The following is a 6,000-nucleotide window of genomic DNA, read 5'->3' as shown; positions in this document are numbered from 1 at the left end:
TTGCAGCACCACGTGACGACGAACGGCAAGCACCGCTTGTCGCTTCCGGGCACAGATTTCAAAATAAAACTTTCAGAGTGAGTGAGAGGGGTGGACAAACTATGCACAAACAAATTTTACGAGTTATATTTACCACACATGAGCCAAACAGAGTGTTTATGAGACACAGAGTGTGACTAGCAGCCAGACACACACGCAAAAAAAAAACAAACAAAAACACAATTATAATTTTTTTAAATCCAGCATTTGTTTTGCATACTTATTTGGCCATAGAGAACATTATTTCTTGCAGTTTCAAAAAATAATTTGCAATGGATTATTATTCAATCCATCAAACTCAGGGATATCAATACACTGGGGTTTGTGGGGGGCCATTGCCCGGTCAGAAATCTGTGTAAATTAAACCCCACCAGCATTTATTTTTTATTTTCTAAAATTAATGAATGCATTAAATTCTCAGCACCTCTATGGATCAGTCAAGCCCCCGCTTAGCCCAGGGAGTGAAAAAGGTCCTGGAGCTTTCAAACTGATTTTTTTTGTTCTGTCAATTTTCCATCTTTTATGGAAAATGTTTACAGGAAGTTTGTCGCAGTTTTTTCTTTTTTTGGGATACATTTTTAATGGGGTTCAATTGTACGCATAAATTTGACTATTCACGGGCCATGAATAGTTGGAGTCCAACGCATATTTGCTTTTTGGGAGGGATTATGGAACCTGATGTTAGGCTGGCTGGCATACTTTGTTTGGCCCATGTAATTAAACAAGAAGTACCCACATTTATGAAGAAATTATGTAGCTACGTTACTGGATTCAGAAATAAATAAACATACAGCACATACTAAAAATCCAAGGAATATAATTTTACTTTATCATTATTTGTCTTTTAATGTTTGAAATGAAGCTCTGCCTCTTCTGACCACACTCCCGTGGTAGGCAGCACAGTGACGTAATGTTATCCATTGCAGCCTCAGAGCCCGTTGGTTCTGGGTTTGAGTCGTCCATGGGGAGAGCACGCAAACACCACACTGGAAAGCCAGAGTTCAGATTCAAACTCATAACCTCTGAACTGTGCTAACCAGTCATTAACTAGGCTATATTTATTCTTATTATTTCGATAAAAGCACAAGTCTGCCCTGACTGTGTGTGGTTTGCATGTTCTCCCTTGACATACTAATTCAAGACCACAAAGTGATGAACAGATCACTGGGCTAAACTTGAATATTGTAAAGCGCACACAAATATTGAATCACAATTTGTACCGTTTATTTTGACAGAAATCAACTCATATCCTGTATTTTTCTCCATCTTAGGTTTGGCTTGACGGCACTGTAGGCATCCATTCATTTAAGTCAACCGGACTCACGCGGGCCTCCTAGCGGCCAGAATGATGCATAACAACGACTGCGAACTGAACTGCTGAAAAGTATGATGTCATCATTAACGCAGTGAATACTGGAGGGGAGCGTGCCTCTGTCAAGGTCCATGTACGACACACTCATTTTCAAGAATGATGCTGACAGATGATACTGTGCCTTTCATATAATCTTATGCAGTGCCGCAATTTGGACGTATTTTTATACATACTTTTATTTATTAGGAAGATAACTGCACCCACTTTCTGAATAGTTCCCACCTTGGTTTGCATAAAATCTTACAAAAAAATTAATCAGAGATGAAGATACAAGATATATATATATATATATATATATATATATATATATATATATATATATATATATATATATATGTATTGCACAGATTCAGAATCTGCCCTTGTTCATTATTTGTCGCAACAGGTTTTTATCATCATCATCATGATCGTCATCTTGTCCTGTCCTGTAAGGATTTCTTCACCACCAGGGAACTCCCAGATCTTCCAGTAAATGTACTTAATGACATGCTTTGTTTAACCAAAATACACATGTCTAAAATTGCCTGAAAGATCTCTTGCGTTAGTATCTTTTTTTGGGAGGGGGTATAGGAGGCAAGTTTCTTCCCTCTCTGTTGCCAAAAAAAGGACACCTCCATTTTGTCCTCTCAACGCTGCTTCTTCTGTTTTTGAGCAAGCCATCATCATCATCATCATCATCATCATCATCATCATCATCATCATTATTATATACCAAATATGGGAATATATTCAGTAGTATTTATGAATTAACAGTTACATTCAAAACGTTTGAATTACCAAGCATGGTAAGTCCGTCTTGAGGCAGCTTTTCTAGATTAAACCTACAGAAACGAAAACATTTAAATTGAAATTGTCTTTATTGTTAATAGATTCCAGATTGCTCATGTGATTTGCAACAAGATAAACATCAACACACGTGATATTATTTGCACTAACAAATGGAAACATTTTGTACATTAGGTAACGAATATATGGGTCCGGCCCGCTTGAGAACAAGGGGTGAAAGTGGCCTCGGAACTAAAATGAGCTTGACACCTCGGCAATAGGCTAGAATTTGACTGCACAATTTTGTGACAAAGTTGGAGTTTGAATTCACTGATGCTCTTTCGTCTTCAGTTGCCTCAGAATAATAATAAAAATATTAATAATAATAAAAAAATCGTTTCTGCATGGCAAAATGTGACCATTTTTGTGTGAGTGCCTTCATGTGAGAGCAGAAACACTGAGAGACCAAATAAACCGACCGGGGGTCGAATAATAGCGGCTGCATTAGACGCCCCGAACGAGAGAAAAAGCCTGGTCCTTGTGAAGTCTCTTTTCCTATTGTTGTCCACTCGGAGCCAGACTGCTGGGTCTCCTTCACAATGCGGGTCCCCTTAGAGCAGAGCGCCATTGGCTGTCCTGTCGCTTCAAATTAGCGTCTTTGCAGAGAATGGCGGCCCCGCGAGGCAACTTGGACACACTTGTCATGAAAGAAGAGCTGTGGACACACACCCACACACGCTCTAATACACACATGCACATAACTGTGAGTATAGGAGGTGCAGGCCAAACTGAGTAAACCCAAGGAGAGCCTCCATCAAGGCTTTGAATGGAACTTGAACGGAGACCTTACTATTGCCTCTCTTCTTTAGTAGGAGTGCGGGAACCACTCACACATTCACAAAATATGTTCTCATTACATATGCAGAGGAAGGACGGAGCAGTCTCTAATGCAGTCAAGTGCTTAGTGAGTAGCAGTCAGGATATGGAACCTCTTCAAATGTACACAGGGGCTATAGAAAGTCTACACACCCATGCTAGGTCTTTTGATATAAATGGAAATAAAGAGAGACGTATTCCACTTGAAAGTAACCTGTTATAACCTAGGACTGCTCAATCATGAAAAAAATATGACTGATTATTTTCATAGGAATTGAAATCATGATTATTAACATTTTTGGGACAAGGTTAAAATGTAAAAAATATTAACACAAATCAAATTTATATTATCTTGAAATTTAAAAAAAAAAGGTGGAAATGTATAAATGTGGTTATAGCATTGGAGTTTACTTGCTATACACAATTGGCATTGAACTGCTGTAACATCAAAATAAACAATTTCAATGAAACACACACATTTTTTATATAAAAATATATACTGGATAAAATAGTGTTTTTTTTACGATTATGCCAAGTGTTGAGTGTAATAATCCTAATTGTAATTGAATTTCAATGAATTGCACAGCCCAACTATAACCATTGATATTAATTGAAAAAGAAATTATTTTCACAGGAACTAAAAATAAACTCATAAAATACAGTTGGAGCAAAAGTGTGAAGCCCTTCTTACAGTAAAACCGAGATGTGGCTTTGTTCAGAATAAACCCGTCACATTCAAACTCACGTTAAATGGGATTCAGCACACATCTGTCACTGGATGTGCCTTGGATTAGCACCAGATGAAGTTCAACTCAGTTCTCATAGGGTTTTCAACATTTACTTTCTTGCAGAGGCCTGACTGACTGCTATTTGAAAGTGTTGGAACTCCCTCCAGCTTGACTCAGACCCCAGTTCCAGTTGATGAAAAACAGCCCCAAAACATGATGCTGCCAGCATTCTGCTTCCCTTTCAGTCTGGTCTTTTTTTGATGATTATGATTATGACCAAGGCAACGACCATGATGATGATGATAATGATAATGATGACGAAGGTGAACGTTTTCAGCAAAACACACGTTTTGGAATTATGGCCACAAAATTCAACCTCGGTTTCATCGAACCATTACCAAACGAGAAATAAATGATGCGGTCCAATGCACTACCGGAATAAAGGAAAACAATTGCAGTGTAAACTATCAACTTCCAGATATTAAAAATTGATTCATAAGGTGCACCCTTTTCATTTCCTGCTGGTCCACTATTCAAAATAGTCATGCTACGCATACTGTACGTAGCGTATAAGCTCACAGTTTGACCAAAACCTTATTTTCACATAAATCTGCTGAGGTTACTTTAAGAAACTGGGACACGTTCCTCCCAGGCCTGAATGGATGCGGGTTGGAGGCATTGTAAAGCAGCACAACATACTGTAGGGGTGTGTGATGAAATGGGATGTGAAGTGTTTTCTGGCTCAGGCCACAGAGGCGTTAAACATTTATCGGGGACCTTCCACCTTGTTCAGAATGCATTGGGGATGATTGGGCCTGCTTTTATAATTGTTTTCTTTATACTATAGTGTACTGAACTGCAACTTGCCACTAAATAAAAGAAGATCTAAAAAAATGATTCTTAATAACAGGCCATGAAGGATTTGCAAAAGAGTCTTTTACCTTGGTAAAGGTCAAGAACTTTTTAAGGTCCATTTAGAAGCTTTGCTAGCGCTTTAGGGCTAGGATATATTACTAATATCTGTTTACAAGCGGCACGGTGGCCGACTGGTTGGTGAGAGACAGCATCGGTCGTGGGTTCGATCCCGGCTCCGGACATCCTGTGTGGAGTTCGCATGTTCTCCCCGTGCCTGCGTGGGTTTCCTCCGGGTACTCCGGTTTCCTCCCACATTCCAAAAACATGCATGGCAGGCCGATTAAACACTCTAAACTGCCCCTAGGTATGAGTGTGAGCGCGGATGGCTGTTCGTCTATGTGTGCCCTGCAATTGGCTGGCAACCAGTTCAGGGTGTCCCCCGCCTACTGCCAGAAGATAGCTGGGAAAGGCTCCAGCCTAACAGACCCGTGCTGTTGCGGCGCAATGGTAAGCTTTCTGGAATTTTCCCTGTCATAGTACTTGAAGACATGATGCCGCTGAACATTCAAAGTTTCCTCTTGGTCGCAGTCAACTGCGCCATCCGCTGCAGTCGCAAGCACTGTTGGAGACAATCCCAAGACAGTTTGGAAAAGTGGTGTTGAGATTGAGTCATGTGAAGTGTCAGAAGTCAAACAGGAGGAGAATGGATGACCTGGTTTTGCAGTACAATGATGTCTTTTCATGCCACCATCTTGACGCAGAAGGTAAAAGGGTTTGATCATTCATCTGACAGATAACAGAATGTACAGAAGGGTGCCACCTGGCTAGAACCAGTGTGGAGTGAAATTGAAGAAAAGGAAATTATCACGGAATTAACCAGTGAATAAATCTCACCATTTGTGCTTGGATGGACGGAAAATCCCCGTCTGTACAGATTTTCACTGGTTGAATAAGAGGACCCCAAAGGATGCCGATCCTCTTCCTAGTAGCGCTGGGAGGAAATTGTTTATTCAGTAAGATGGACTTAACTTCCGGGTTTTAAAACATGCCACTCCACAAGTACTCAGCCTTCACCACACCCAAGGGATCGTATGAGTACAACCGTATGCTGCTGGGTCTTTGCAGTTTCATGCGTGTGGTGGCCAGCATCATCGGAGACCAAAATGATCCGAGTCTGCTGTGTTACTTGGATTATTTGTTGGTGTTTGCACCTGACGAGGAAAATACCTTACAATGGTGTTTGGGAGACTCCATAGCAATTTGTTAAAACTGGTTCCCAAAAGGTTCTACTGCCTTAGAAGGTCTGTTAGGTTTCTTGGTCACGTGATTGACAAGAGTGGCATGTCAACGAGCCCGTTAAAAATA

This window comes from Idiotropiscis lumnitzeri, chromosome 3 (assembly GCF_059441095.1).
Source record: "Idiotropiscis lumnitzeri isolate Australia: NSW breed Sydney's pygmy pipehorse chromosome 3, RoL_Ilum_1.0, whole genome shotgun sequence".
NCBI classification, from domain to species: Eukaryota; Metazoa; Chordata; class Actinopteri; order Syngnathiformes; family Syngnathidae; genus Idiotropiscis; species Idiotropiscis lumnitzeri.
The sequence above is the reverse complement of the archived record's forward strand: the minus strand, read 5'-3'. Positions refer to the sequence as shown.